The following is a 16,994-nucleotide window of genomic DNA, read 5'->3' as shown; positions in this document are numbered from 1 at the left end:
GGTCATCCTAGAAAAAAATGAAATTCACGAGGTTTGTAGAAAAATTAATGTACTTAAATATTCCACTGGGAATCATTTTTGCTAGGTGCTGCGGTTAGTTATCCAAGAAAAACTTAAAGAAGCAACCCTTAAAGGTCCCCTCCTCCCAAGCTCAATCCCCACTGGTGTGGATTCTTAGTATTCTGTTCGTGACGCTCCCTCCTACCACTGCACAAAATATTGTGACTATGTGTTTTTTCCCCTTTCGACATTTCTTATCCTTCATTGACAGGGATAGTAATACTGTGTTGTCAGCAGAGAAGCAGTAACACGAGAATGAGTCGGTCAGTATAGCTCTGTGTCTTCGAATGCCCAGTTTTCATTCGATGTCACCTGAGTAACCAATCCGTCTGCGTTATTTCATCACTTACAAAGCTGGCAAGTCGACTGTTGGCGATGTGACTGTGAAGTGGAAACAGGAAGGGATAATTACAGCTGAACCAATATCAGGAAGACCTCATGTACTGACGAACAGGAATCATCGAAAATTGGGAAGTATGTCGTAAAACGTTACATGAAATCAGCGGAAGGAATCACGTGTATCAAAGTACTACAGTCATTCCAGCTAGCACACTAACTGTTCATAGGAAGTTAAAAATGTAAACTCACTACTCAAATTTTAAAGACACTTTTGTGGAACGCATTGAGAAATGTAGCAGCAGCTACTGAGGCACGGTATGGCTACAAGCGGGTTATAACAACACTTATGCTAAAGGATTTTCAGGCGGACCATGCGTGCTTGGAGACAGCTGCACTGTGCAGCGGTAAAAAACTGAACACCCATGTTGTGTGCTATGTGACAAGGGCCGAGTAACAACAATGCATCTGCGCGTGTAACATTTTTCTGAGTTGGAATTCACCCGCCTGCGAGCCGGACAGGTTTGAAAGAGTAGGGTTTCAGCATCACATTCCTAACGATGTGAAGTACACTGAAGTGGCAAGAAACTGACACACCTGCCTAATATCATGTAGGGCCACGCGAGGACGCAGAAACGCCGCAACACGACGTGGCCTGGACTCGACTAATGTCTGAACTAGTGCTGGAGGGAACTACACCATGAATCCTCCAGGGCTGCACAACAATCCGTAAGAGTACGAGGGGGCATCCCAGATATGTTCAACAATGTTCATGTCTGGGGAGTTTGGTCGCCAGCAGATGTGTTTAATCTGAGAAGAGTGTTTCTGTAGTCACTCTGTAGCATTTGTGGACCTATGGGGTATCGCATTGTCTTACTGGAATTCTCCAAGACCGTCGGAATGCACACCCTATCGACTGCCGTCTCACTTCAACAGACAGACTCATATCCAGTGTTAGACAGCTCCTCAGCAGCAACACACATCTCTGCAGTCAGCGATATGTTACCCTTGGTGTATAAAGAGCGAAGCCACTGGACAGTGGACGACTGGAAACAAGTGATTTAGAGTGATGAATCACGCTATGCCCTTAGCATGTGACGGGGTTTTTGTGCTTGTCGAATGATGTGTAGTGCCAACAGTGAAGTACAGAGAAGAGACTTTTACACTGTGGGAGTGTTTTTCATGGTTAGAATGTGGTCCTTTATTGCTCTTAACAAATTCTAAATGCGGAAGTTTATGAACATATTTTACCGCACTAAGTACTGTGTACTGCACAGGTACAATTGAGGGATGATAATTCTAGCTGGATGTCAATACAATAATGTGACCAAGCAGCATCAGTGAAGCAATGGTTTTGGAACTGAGCTTCCATACCTAAACCCCGAACTGAATCCAGTGGAACACTTTTGAGAACGTCGAACTACTTCCAGACCCTACAGCACAACAACATTACTCTCACTGGCTCCGTGTCTTGAGACAAATGGGCTGCCTTTCTTTCTGTATCACTGCCACCACTTTTTGGGCATTACTGCAGTAACTAGCAGCTCAGCTGCAACACTTGAAGGATCGATGAGCAGCCAATGGATGCTAAGGTTTCGGCGAGCTGCCTGCAGCAATAAAGATGTTTCTATATTTTGAGGCGAGCAGTGAAAACGGAGGTCTGATAGCCCAATTCGTGAGAGTAAAGTGTTTATTAACTTTGACTGTGCGTTTTCTAAAAGTACAATTTTATCACCAGCTAATGGCACATCATAGTCTGTCGTGCACTTTGTAAGCCGTTGTGGATACATATCTGTGTTCTTCCCTAACACCAGGTACGCAGCTAAACAACACTCCACCTGATGGACACAAGGTGTCAGACACCGAAATACATTGTGCCAAAATTAAAAAGTGTATGATGGGGAAAACGAGTTTTTTTGCGTGGCAATGCTCCGCAGAAGGCACAGAAAAATTCTCTTCGTCAACAAAAAGAAATGTTTTCTCTTGCTGCACTGTATTTTATTTTCGCAGACGCGTTTCGCATTTCTCGCTTTAAGACATCAACAGTGGCATCTATAATGGTACAGTTATGATACACTTTTGTTTTAATATGCATTATTCGTAAATTTGTCATTACTTATGGTTGTTCCTGTTTTTCGTTGGTATCAGTGTTTCCTCTCATCTACTTTCGAAAAACATGTATTTTTATGTTTTGAATATCATTCGTCCCACTTTCATTTTGTTTGCACTTGTTGTTAGGACGCACTGTCGGTCTTCTGTCACTAATATGGACATAAAACTAGTACAGACGTAACTACTTTGTGTTCACTGTGTATCGCATCCTGTTTGGTTTGTTTATGTACAGTCTTGGACGTAAAAAGTGGCCGCCGGCCGGCCGCCACAGAGACGAAGTCCGACTCGTTCACTTAAGGTGGCCAATAAAACTGACCGTCTGTGACAACTCTAAGTCCGGCCATCTGCACAATCTGGCAACACTGTAAGATTCGAAAGGGTCAGATGGAAGTGTTGTCCACTTCTGTGTGAGCCCATGGTCTAGTGGTAGCCGGCACGGTAACTCAGCGTGTTCGGTCAGAGGGTTAGCTGCCCTCTGGAATAAAAACAAAACTGAGTTAATGGATCAACCAAGAACTGAATCGGGTGTCTTCCGACATCCACCCCAGGCAGATACAACGAACGAAAACGAACAAAATGAGACGAAAAAAAAAGTGGTAATCGTCGTGCATTCAAACCTTATAGTCGCCTGTTCGCGTCCAACTGTAGGTATATTTTTTTTCTTTTTCCCACATATCGGCCCTCTTCAAAAGTTATTAGTTTCATTGATATCGAAGATAGTTCACCTCACATTCTACCCACCAGCAATTACAAGTACTTCCAGAAACAATTCCGCAGGACAGCTCGTGGCTGCGTCCCAATCACAACAGCCTACGCTCGAGCGTTTCTTCGCGCTGCAGCGGCTACCGGCCACCGGCCTGACGCCACCCGCCTCCCGTAATCGGGCGCTGCCCAGGTGAAAGCAGCGCGACGCTGTGTATGTATCAGCTGTCATATTCGAATTTGAAGTTCTAGTTATCATCTTGCGGTTAAGCGTTGGATTCTGCATACTGGAAAATCATTAACTACGGTTAAATGTTGTAAAATTGAGTAGCAAGTGGAAAAAGGTGTCACATCTGCAACACAGTATTACTTTTGGTATAAAAGAGGGTGAATGCACAGGAGGCAGCTAGAAAGATTTGAACTGTGTGTGGAGCGAGTGCTTTTGGGAAAAATACGCCAGAGAAAGATATTCTTGTTTCAACAAAGATCGTTCTGGCATCAATGGTTTTCCACATTAAGGAAGTCTTGACTACTAATATATGTGATGGATTACCATTTAATCGTCATGCGACATTTGCATTCAACGGACAAAGTTCAGAATTCTGGTGTAGGAGCACTGCATGCTCTATTTCGGAACAACAAAATTCAACAGAGTGACTATTATTTAACGTCATCAGGTCGCTCAATTAGCATTCCTAGGCAGTACTGTTACTAGTGACGAGTTATGATGCCTTTATCGATAACTTCCTAAGAATAAATGAAAGGCTCAGCCCCGACAAAGGACATAAACTCGAGCAAAGAGTAGGGCGAAGATAATATTTTACATCTGATATCTCCAAAACTGTGTTTTGGGCTGCGAATTCTACCCCAAGGGGTGTGTGCATCACAGCTGGAATTTGTTGCCAACAACTGAAACACAGTTCGGTTGCACTGTAAGAAAATCGACCGACAAAATTACATCAGGTGTGGTAAGGCACTCGGTTGATTTGAGAAACAAAACTGTCCAGAAGATTGATAGGAAAGTCATCTCTCAGGCACTTGTATTGGTAGGGAAATCCTGTCTCAAGCACTTGTCCCTCTCATCATATACTCGCAAAATTTTACCGTTCCCACTCCTGATCGATCATCCGCCAAGACAATTTATTTCTAGACGAAAATACCCTTTAAATTACACTGGTTTAATGACATCGTTAGAACCAGTAGGTTTCTACGGGTGTAGAATTTGTAAACAACTTTAACACTGTCAGATCGTTTTAGATATCGTGAAAGAAGATCCCGCTGTTCATTAATTTCTCTTTGATGATTGCTTTTGCGTTCAGTAAACTAACGGGAAACGTAGTTAAAATATTCACTGTAGTAATACAAATTAAATTCAGCTTACTACAGAAACATCACGGCGACAGTCTATCTTAATAAAGCATTAAGTATCTGTAAGACGATTGAGCCTATTTTAACACGATTTAGTAGGACATTACCGACTTTTGACTTCGAAAATGTCTGTATTTACTTCATTTCCTGTATCACTCGCAAGTATTATAAAAATGTGGCAGATCATAGATAAAATTATGTATTCTCAACAACAAAAAATATGTGGGAAGAAAACAATACTGGCATTGTGAATTTTGCAGTACCCTAAAGTTTTCACTCAGACTGTAAGGGGTAATAAAAGTAACAAGACGAATTTAGCTCGAGCGTTGTATTACGATTCCCTTCTTGAGTTTATATCTGCCTGCTTGTAGCTCTGCTACAAAAGAATTAAAAATCTGGCTTTCAGCGAGTTTCGAAAGGCTAACATAGGCAACGCGCACCTGAGAGGCAAGCACGTTACCTTTTTTTTTCATTTTGTTCGTTGTTGATCATTGTGTTTGGTCGTTGTGGACGTCACATGACGTCCGTTAAAGTTCGTTTGTTGATCCTTCCACTCAGTTTTTTATTACAGAGGCCAACCAGCTCTCTGACCGAACACCGTGAGCTACTGTGCCGGCTTTACCTCGGAGCTGGCGAATAGGCGTGGAGGCTTTGACTTACTTACTGGCCCAGAGCCACGATGGCAGATAAATCGCATCATAAGAGACGAGAGTAGCTGTATTTCCCGTGTGGAACGACTTTCGTTGATTGAAAGGGATTAACTGATATCCTTATGTCACACCTCGAGAGAAAATCACTCACATTATTCAATTGAAATGACACGTTAGTATCAAGTGAATTTAGCAGGATAGTTCTGTGCCATCAAGGAAGTAACTCGTCGGTCGCAGAGTTGACAAACATATTTTGCACTGTTCCCAAGTTTTAGTTATACTGCCAGGATGGATACCAACTGATGTGTTCCGTGAGTGACCTCGGAAGTGACTATAGCTTATTCTCAAAGTTGCGGGTGTAAAGAGCCGCTAGTCCTAATTATATGTCAATGAGCCTTATTCGCATTTTTGTAAATAGGTTTAGGGGCTAGAGTGTAATTACTTCTAATACATCGATGCACTGAGTGCAATCTAATGTCATAAATTAATAACTTCGACAACAATTTGTGTTTTACTGTCTTAATCGGACCTAAACCTAGAAAGCGTATACACCAGACGCGATTAACAACTCTGAAGCCCCTCCAGTGGTTGATTTGGCAACGTACCTTTGCTGTACAATATTGTTATTGAGATCACTGTCATTGGCACATCCGTCAGAAGACAGGCATGGCCTGGCTCCTTGTTGTCATCTTTCCTGATGGATATTCTGCCTTTGTTCGAAACGTGAAGACTGAAGATGAATTCGAATATTCCATATGGTGAAAGTCTGATGTTTCTATTCTTTCAGCTCTAACATTCAAAAAACAGTTACAATAAGTGGCAGAAAAGCGCCTGTGAACCAACAATTAATAATGCGGTCATAATTAGCGGAATCTGACAAATTCCATCTGTCATCTGATAATTGTGAAAAACTAATTTTTTCACCAGCACAGCACTGCAGTATAAACCCAAGGGTTTCGTAGGATTCCTATACATAATTTCGTTGTGACCGTTTTCAATGACAGTGGGGAAGGAGTAAAACCATCTGACTTGAAACATACTTTTCCAGCAGGATATGAATCTTTGGTTACAGTACAGTAGCACGTCCAGTAAAGTATCAAGAATGTGAGCAATCACTCATTGCTTAGTATAGGCTAGGGCAGAAAGAAGCAGGTTTCCGCCAAAGCAAACGATGAGAGACAATGTCTCTGTTACTTACTAAACAGGAATTGTTGATAAAATTACAACTATATCTAGTGAAATGAGCAGGTTGATGCAGCTCCAGTCCGACACTACCACCGAGTTGCCAAACATTTTCCGAATAGCACTTAAGATAAAAATGGGTGTGTGTGTGTGTGTGTGTGTGTGTGTGTGTGTGTGTGTGTGTGTGTGTTCTTTCGGACATTCCCGAAAGAACAGACACTTAGAATCGAAATAGACAGCCTTGTTAATCAATTAAATATCGAAGGACAGATATCCAGGCTGACATGGTCGTTGAAATAGAACAACGGCGTCAGGTGAAAATTTGTGCCTGACCAGGTTCGAACCCTGATTCGTAGTGTCTTTTCTTTCGGACATGTCCGAAAGAACAGACCACACATATATCCATATACAAGGTGTTTCCGGATGAATGGTAGATATTTTAGCAGGGCGTAGTACATACGAATTGCATAAAAAAATTCCATATAAATGCGTCCACTTTTTATTGAGTATGGAGATACAGCTGTTAGTCTGAGGGCTGCACTATTCATAATCCGAGAGATCAAATCGGCTCTTGGATTTTCTTTTTCTTTGTAGACTTCGCCTTTCACCATCCCCGCAGTCAAAAATCCAAAGAGATAAGGTGCGGGGACCTTGGTGGCCAAGAAAAGTGCCCATATCTACTGATCCATCTTCTGGGAGATTTTAGGTTTGGATAATGTGTCACCTGACGACTAGAATGTGCAGGAGCCCCGTCATGTTGGAGGAACATACGCATTCTTGTAGCCAAAGGAACCTCCTCCAATAACGCTGGAGGCTTATTTTCTTGGAAATCTAGACAACTGCGTCCTTGGGTCCTGTAAAGACCAACATACGAAACGAAAATGCATTGAACCCAGCTATATGCACTCAATAAAAATTGGACACATGTTATGTGGCATTTTTTCTGTAATTTGTCTATACTACCATCTCCTACAATACTTACTATTACTCCTGAAACATCCTGTATAGTTGCTCAGGTCTCGATGGGTCCTCGAAAGTTTTCGGTGCTAGAAGCACGTCATCGTCCAGGAAACCTCGCGGGAATACAGTGCAGCCGCGAGCGAGTGGAACAATGGACGAAGAGCGTGAGTAGATAGGTGCTGCAGAGAGGTTGGTTGCTTTTAAACTAATACAAGCCACTAAGACAGGCATCACGAAACTTCTGTTCCTCTCGTTAGATCCTGGAGAAAGGATCGCTCCTGTTAATGTAGCACATATAGATGCCAGCCTAGATTACGTCAGAATGTACTACGTCGTTTGGAGCTGTATAAGACTTCCACCAGCACAAACCAAAACTAGAACCGTCTATGATTTTATTACCAGACATCGTCTTCACTATCCAATTCAGGTAAATTAACCTATTGAAAACTGAATGAACGTCTGGGAAAATATCAACAACAAAATTCTACCAACTAGAGTCAGTGCCGTATGATAAGACGTTGTAAACGAAACCATACCCACAGCGGAACGATTATGGAAAATAAAATTGAGACGATCTCCAAACTGCGACAATTATCGGCTTGTAGAAACTGTAGTGCACATGTTCTTACGTGAAAACAGATTCAGTATTTGGAACTGGACTAGGAAGAAATTAGCACTTATCAACAAAACCGCATAAAGTCATATACCGATATCTGAAGCTTTACAACCGGACTGGAAATGTTACCCGTCCGCAAAGAATAACAGTTATTCATGGTTTCTGGAACAGTTTGAGTTTTACGTGTTAACAAACAAAACTTCGAACTTAGAAGAGTGCATGTTTTGTATTGCAGAAGAATATTTTAAGTTGAAGAAGAATAACTTTTTTATCTATTGCTTTATGTGGGCAGCAAGGAGGTGTACAGTTTCATTGATGAGAAGTAGAATACTATTCTTTCACTTATTTTCATTCCTGGAATCTTCTTATATGTTGCTTCTACAATCCGAACTGTTCTACACTCCTGGAAATGGAAAAAAGAACACATTGACACCGGTGTGTCAGACCCACCATACTTGCTCCGGACACTGCGAGAGGGCTGTACAAGCAATGATCACACGCACGGCACAGCGGACACACCAGGAACCGCGGTGTTGGCCGTCGAATGGCGCTAGCTGCGCAGCATTTGTGCACCGCCGCCGTCAGTGTCAGCCAGTTTGCCGTGGCATACGGAGCTCCATCGCAGTCTTTAACACTGGTAGCATGCCGCGACAGCGTGGACGTGAACCGTATGTGCAGTTGACGGACTTTGAGCGAGGGCGTATAGTGGGCATGCGGGAGGCCGGGTGGACGTACCGCCGAATTGCTCAACACGTGGGGCGTGAGGTCTCCACAGTACATCGATGTTGTCGCCAGTGGTCGGCGGAAGGTGCACGTGCCCGTCGACCTGGGACCTGACCGCAACGACGCACGGATGCACGCCAAGACCGTAGGATCCTACGCAGTGCCGTAGGGGACCGCACCGCCACTTCCCAGCAAATTAGGGACACTGTTGCTCCTGGGGTATCGGCGAGGACCATTCGCAACCGTCTCCATGAAGCTGGGCTACGGTCCCGCACACCGTTAGGCCGTCTTCCGCTCACGCCCCAACATCGTGCAGCCCGCCTCCAGTGGTGTCGCGACAGGCGTGAATGGAGGGACGAATGGAGACGTGTCGTCTTCAGCGACGAGAGTCGCTTCTGCCTTGGTGCCAATGATGGTCGTATACGTGTTTGGCGCCATCCAGGTGAGCGCCACAATCAGGAGTGCATACGACCGAGGCACACAGGGCCAACACCCGGCATCATGGTGTGGGGAGCGATCTCCTACACTGGCCGTACACCACTGGTGATCGTCGAGGGGACACTGAATAGTGCACGGTACATCCAAACCGTCATCGAACCCATCGTTCTACCATTCCTAGACCGGCAAGGGAACTTGCTGTTCCAACAGGACAATGCACGTCCGCATGTATCCCGTGCCACCCAACGTGCTCTAGAAGGTGTAAGTCAACTACCCTGGCCAGCAAGATCTCCGGATCTGTCCCCCATTGAGCATGTTTGGGACTGGATGAAGCGTCGTCTCACGCGGTCTGCACGTCCAGCACGAACGCTGGTCCAACTGAGGCGCCAGGTGGAAATGGCATGGCAAGCCGTTCCACAGGACTACATCCAGCATCTCTACGATCGTCTCCATGGGAGAACAGCAGCCTGCATTGCTGCGAAAGGTGGATATACACTGTACTAGTGCCGACATTGTGCATGCTCTGTTGCCTGTGACTACGTGCCTGTGGTTCTGTCAGTGTGATCATGTGATGTATCTGACCCCAGGAATGTGTCAATAAAGTTTCCCCTTCCTGGGACAATGAATTCACGGTGTTCTTATTTCAATTTCCAGGAGTGTAATTTGGCAAAACCCCTCCGGCTCCGAAATTTCTGTAATTTGTTGAAAATTATATGGCTTCATTACAGACCTCATATGCATCCAGTGCATAATAATTTAAATTGTGAATATGTTTCTGAATGAATATTATGTATTTTTCCGTCACCCTTTTGCTGTTATGAGTTGTGTTCTACTAGTAACGCACGCCATTGGAAGCTTAAAAAAATGGTTCAAATGGCTCTGAGCACTATGGGACTTAACTACTGAGGTCATCAGTCCCCTAGAACTCAGAACTACTTAAACCTAACTAACCTAAGGACATCACACACATGCATGCCCGAGGCAGGATTCGAACCTGCGACCGTAGCGGTCACGCGGTTCCAAACTGAAGCGCTTAGAACCGCACGGCCACACCGGCCGGCTGGAAGCTTCAATCTGTAATTTATTTCACCTTAATTACTACTTCAATTTTGTTCTACAATGTAAGGCATATATGGGAACAAACATGGAATACGTGGGAATTATGCAACTACTTAGTGACAGGTATGGGCGAGGCATTGTGGCCAGGCCTCGGATCTTCGACTCCTGCCCTCTTTGCCTCCGCCTAATTGGTACTGGAATTCTTCTCAAACTTTTTAAACACAATAGTGCAGTGGTCAGCACGGCTGCCTAGTAAGCGGGAGCTCCAGGTTCGAAGCCCTGTCGGTCACAAATTTTCATCTGCCGTCGTTGCTGTATTTCGACGCGCTGTGACAGTGTGGATGTCGGTCCTTCGACATTTAAGATGCAATTGTTTTTTGAGGCAATAGAGGTGGTTTGCGAACATTTGTCTTTCCATCAATGTAACGGGACTTCAACGTCATCCAACCCTTAGTCATTGCTCTGTGACGACGCTAACCCATGTCATACATACGCGAATCAGATTGTAGCGCTTATTTAGTCAAATAGCGAATGGTCAGTATATAAGTATTTACGAACAGTAGAAGCATGATTGCAGCGAACTGATCACTTAACCAAGTGCAGCATAGGGTACCTGTGTAATGAGTCGTTCTAACTGCATAGCTGAGGGTAATATTTATCAAACAATTCTCTGCAGAATTAATGTAAGACCCGCACGATACTGTATTATTAGCAGCTCGCGGATGGAGAACTATTTTTGTTAAATCGGATTACACAAACTGATGCCAAATGAAGAGAAGCGACGACGCCACCACACTATCTTCACTGAAGTAGGTAGTCAGCACTAAATTATGTGCGCCACCATTAACTTTACTGTAAACAGTTTCACAGCATAACACCACCACACCCACTGAAAACCTATACCATTATCATCACACAGTTGTAACTCGCAGTGATTACAAGTTTCTGATGTTTGTCAAGAATAGCGGAAAGCTCCTCATGAATATGAAGTTCCATTTGCATTACGCCTAGGACGGAGAGAAGCATAAATACCAGTAATAGGTGACCCAGCGAAGAGAAGAGTCCACGTATTGTCTCAAGTTCTTGCAGTTTGATATTAATGCAGTTCCAGATGGTTTCACACGAACGGGTTCTTTTGGCTGCCGGAATACTCATATGGGAATTATCGAAGTGTAATTGCTAGAACGCTCAACTACCTTAGTAATACCCCATTCTGGATTGAATACGACTCGGAAAACGACGTTAATTTCGCGTTGCCGTCCATCTCCTGACATCTTACTGAATGATGTCTCAAGTGCACTCACAGTTGTGTTGCCTGTCGCATGGATTCTGTGAAGTGTTGTGGCAGCTGGCAGTCATTGCTGATTACAGACATGTGCAAATATCCTCACTGCTCTAGTGGAACTCTTCTTTGTTGTATTTTTTCCATACCGTAATTAGCACAGTCCTTAAGTAAGAATCTTCGAGCGGTAGTAATGCATGAAAGGAAACAGACTGTTGGACAAAAGAATGAACAGCTCTTTACTTTTTGCTTCTCCGATAGCGCCAACGATAAGAATTTGGTGTCATATTATGCTTCAGAATCCTAGACTGTTTATTTTTTTACTTCATACTAAAACAAAAGCTATGGCATGAGAATAGGAAATGACTTATATGCTTCACCGGAACTTCAATTCTTAATGTTTATTTTCTCACTTCATACTAAAACAAGGGCGTTGATATGAGAAGAGGACATGAAATATACGCTTCCATGACATAATATTTCTTTGTGTGCTACTAATGCGTGCATGAATGCTCTGCAGTTAATTTTTTTATGTTGGATACATTTTGATATCACCTCACATTGCTTAGTGAGAAAGTTCCAATTTTTTTGGGTTTCAAATAGAGTGGGCAGGTCATCACTGGTGAATACTCTGATAACCAATCACATGATATACGTTCCAATTCCGCTATGGCACCTGTGAGTAGAGTCTCACGTTGGTTACTGTAAGAACATGCAGGCAGTGACGTCCGCTCACTGGTGAGCCAAGGTGATTTCTCTCTGTTTATGGCGAAGCGTCTGCTGCACTGTCGACGTTCAGCCAACATAAACAAATCGAGGCGGCTTTGGGCACTGCTAATCGCTGCACTTGTCGCGAGCCGCGACAACAAGAGCGCACTCTTTCTCCTAACGATATTACGGAGTTAATACATCTTACTTACTTAACGTGATATGCAGAACGTGGGTTGGGTAGAAATTCAGTTTGTAACTTCCCATGCATTAAGATACTTCACAGTCATATTTGATGCAATTTTACTGTTGGTTGTCTCTCTAATGTTAATATTATTGATTCGGATAGTGCGTGAACACGAAAACACACACACACAAGCTTGACCGATTATCAGATAATTGTCCACATGGGTTTTGCGGACAAGAATACTTTTAGTAACCAACCCACCCACCATCATTACATAAGATTTCTCAAAGGCGTAGGGGCATCGATTTCATTAAGTCGTCGATAGTGTAGCGTGATGGCTTACTTCCCACTATACGTTTTCTATATTCGTCCAAAGGTCGCGCATTTGTAGGTCCACATGGCAATGGCCTTGTTACCGTTGCCCATATATTTTCTGTCTGGTTGATGTTCGGTGATTGTGGAACAAACGGCAACAGCTTCATCCTCTCTTGGCCCTGAAACCAACCTTGCACTGCTCTGCTTCGATGGATGCGGCTCTGCTCCTGTAAATAAACTGTTATCTCCTACTTCATATATTTATATTTAAGTAACGTGTTTGCAATAAGCACATTGAATTAGTATTTTCCATAGTGTTTAAGAATTCAGGCCCTGTCATAGATAAGTGATCCAGATTCAACAGTCCGATTAAAAATGTGGTTTACCCAGTCTATCATATGATGAGAGCCGGAGTCGGATATCCACATTAAGACTGACTAACTCAAACCGATTAGAAGGATCTGGTTTCGAAATGAAATTACAGAAATAGGATAACTTGAATGTCTGTATTGCAACAATGCTACGTACATAAATTCCTTTGATTGAGTAACAGATAGCAACTGTCTAACAAAAAGTGAGAAAGGTGTCAACTAGAAGGAATGCAACGTAATTGTAACCCATATTTATGTGATAGGATTACTGAATCGAACAATACACATCTATTTCAGTGCTGGGAAAATACACCATATCGGATATGCTGGTGACGTAGTAGTAGTAGTAGTAGTAGTAGTAGTAGTAGTAGTAATAATAATAATAATCCCATCTGGCGGATAGGGGAAAGCCGCCCATAAATGGGTGCTACCAAGGAAATCAAATGCTTGAGGTGGACCAAATACTAACACAATCCTGAACGGCTACTCAACCCGTTGAACCCAAAATCCAGACACCCCTGACTGAAAATCACCGGTACTCTCGTCACCCTCTGTTAGTGAGCTCGGCTGAAAATATTTGCTTCCAAAGGCTTCAACACCCTCTGGTCTTGTCCGGTCCTGGTATCACCCAGGCCAAACCAATGAAACACAAGGAAACATGAACTGTACAAGCAAAGTCAACTTTACCCCAGGTGGTGCACAACCCGCTCGTCGACAGGAGGCAGCTGGATTTTCGGATTCTGGTCAGTCCAGGGTAGCACGGCAGAGAATATCTGAGATCTCTGGTCAATTTCCCTACAAGCAGAAAACATGCATTTGAAAACTAAACATCGATACATTGATCCAAACACGAAAACTAAATAATCTCACATAAGAAATCGACCGACAAAAATTCTCATCCACGAATGTCGTTCCGCGCGGGAAATCAAGCTACTCTCGTCTCTTATATTGCGATTTATTGGCCATCGCGGCTACTGGGCCAGTAAGTAAGTCAAAGCCACCACGACTATTCGCTAGTTTAGAGCTAATGTGCTTGCCTCTCAGGTGCGCGTTGCCTCTGTTCGCCTTTAGAAACTCGCTGAAAGCCAGATTTTTAATTCTTTTATAGCAGAGCTACAACCAGGCAGATTTAAACTAATGAAGGGAATCGTAAGACAACGCTCGAGCTAAATTAGTGTTGCTACTTGTATTATCCCTTAAAGTCAGAGCGAAAACCTTACGTTAATGCAAAGTTCATAATGCCACTAATGTTTCCTTCCGACATATTTTTTGTTGTTGAGAATACACAATTTTATCTATGAACTGCCACATTTTTATAATACTTGCGAATGATACAAGACATGAAGTAAATACAGACATTATCGAAGTCAAAAGTTGGTAATGTCCTACTAAATCGTATTAAAATAGGCTCAATCGTCTTATAGATACTTAATGCTTTATTAAGATAGACTGTCGCCGTGATGTTTCTGTAGTAAGCTGAATTTAATTTGTATTACTACAGTGAATATTTTAACTGCGTTTTCCATTAGTTTACTGAACGCAACAGTAATCATCAAAGAGAAATTAATGAACAGCAGGATCTTCTTTCACGATATCTAAAAAAATCTGACAGTGCTAAAGTTGTTTACAAATTCTACACCCGTAGAAACCTACTGGTTCTAACGATGTCATTAAACAAGTGTAATTTGAAGCGTATTTTCGTCTAGAAATGAATTGTCTTGACGGATGATCGAGCAAGAGTGGGAACAGTAAAATTTTGCGAGTATATGATGAGAGGGACAAGTGCTTGAGCGAGGACTTTTATATCAATACAAGTGCCTGACAGATGGCTTTCCTATCAGTCTCCTGGACAGTTTTGTTTCTCAAATCAACAGAGTGCCTTACGTAATTTTGTCGGTCGATTTTCTTACAGTGCGACCGAAATGTGTTTCAGTATTTGGCATCAAATTCCAGCTGCGATGCACACACCCCTTGGGCCAGAATTCGCAGCCCAAAACACATTTTTGGAGATATCTTATGTAAAATATTATGTTCCCACTACTCTTTACTCGAGTTTATGTCTTTTGGTGCGGCTGAGCCTATCATTTATTCTTAGGAAGTTATCGATAAAGGAGTCATAACTCGTCACTAGTAACAGTACTGCATAGGAATGCTCATTGAGCGACCTGATGACGTTAAATAATAGTCACTCTGTTGATTTTTGTTCTTCCGAAATAGAGCATGCAGTGCTCCTACACCAGAATTCTGAACTTTGTCCGTTGAATGCAAATGTCGCATGAAGATTAAATAGTAATCCACCACATATATTAGTAGTCGAGACTTCCTTAACGTGGAAAACCATTGATGCCAGAACGATCATTGTTGAAACAAGAATACCTTTATCTGGCGTATTTTTCCCAAAAGCACTCGCTCCACACACAGTTCAAATCTTTCTAGCTGCCTCCTCTGCGTTCACCCTCTTTTATACCAAAAGTAATACTGTGTTGCAGTTGTGACACCTTTTTCCACTTGCGACTCAATTTTACAACATTTAACCGTAGTTCATGATTTTCCAGTATGCAAAATCCAACGCTTTACCGCAAGATGATAACTAGAACTTCTAATTCGAAAATGAGAGCTGATACATACACAGCGTCGGCCTGCTTTCACCTGGGCAGCGCCCGATTACGGGCGGCGGGTGGCGTCTGGCCGGTGACCGGTAGCCGCTGCAGCGCGAGGAAACACTCGAGCGTAGGCTGTTGTGATTGCGACGCAGCCAAGAGCTGTCCTGCGGAATTTTTTCAGGAGGTACATGTAATTGCTGGTGGGTAGAATGTTATGCGAACTATCTTCGATGTTCAATGAAACTCATAACTTTTGAAGAGGGCCGATATGTGGTAGAAAATAAATATGCGTACAGTTGGACGTGAACAGTCGACTATAAGGTTTGAATTCGCGACCACGAGTTCACACAATCGGACAACCTTTCATAAGTAGACAACACTTCCACATCTTACAGTGTTGCCAGATTGTGCCGATGGCAGGACTGAAGAGTTGTCACGGACGGTCAGTTTTATTGGCCACCTTAAGTGAACGACTCGGCCTTCATCTCTGTGGTGTCCGGCCTGCGGTCAATTTTTATGTCTAAGACTGTACGTGTACATGTTGCGGACGTAGCCAAGTATATGTTGAGCCCTAAGTCTATTTATTTCTGTTATGTCTACATCTATGTGTGTGTGTGTGTGTGTGTGTGTGTGTGTGTGTGTGTGTGTGAGCGAGAGGGAGGAAGAGAGAGAGAGAGAGAGAGAGAGAGAGAGAGAGACAGAGAGAGTGAGAGAGAGAGACAGAGAGAGAGAGAGAGTACATACATGCTTGGACTTCTTTTTTCCGCTGGATTTGAATTTTTATTTACATGATTTGTGGAAAGGATCATGGGCAAATGATTGGAAAGGCGATTGGTGGTTATTGTTATTATTATTATGAAAATGATAATAGTCCTTTGTTGTCGTGTCTATTATTTTTTTCTGTTTGTGTAAACAATGAGTTATTTATTATATGTACTTAACCATTCAACAGGGTATAGTTTTCTGCTTTGGTTTTCAGTATGTGGTAACATTCTTCCAGGCTTAGGTGTTTTCACTGTTGATTCTAAATATTCTCGTGTCTTCTTGTGTAGTCGTTCGTTTGTGATGGTGTCCGCTTAGGTGCTCTGCAAATGTGGAGTGGTTTGCCCATACTTCCTGGCTCTCTTGTGTTCTTTGTATCTGATATCTAATGTTCTGCCGGTTTGTCCAATGTATCTGCCATCACGAGTGTTACACTGAAATTGGTATATATCTCCGTTCCTTGTCCTTTTTTGGGTGTAGTTTCCGATAAATTGTCTGTTGTTTATGCTATGTTCATTCCCTGTCTTTTCAAAATGTTGGTGATTTTATGTGTATGTCAT

The sequence above is a fragment of the Schistocerca serialis genome, chromosome 5, assembly GCF_023864345.2.
Source record: "Schistocerca serialis cubense isolate TAMUIC-IGC-003099 chromosome 5, iqSchSeri2.2, whole genome shotgun sequence".
NCBI classification, from domain to species: domain Eukaryota; kingdom Metazoa; phylum Arthropoda; class Insecta; order Orthoptera; family Acrididae; genus Schistocerca; species Schistocerca serialis.
Note: the sequence above shows the minus strand (reverse complement) of the source record.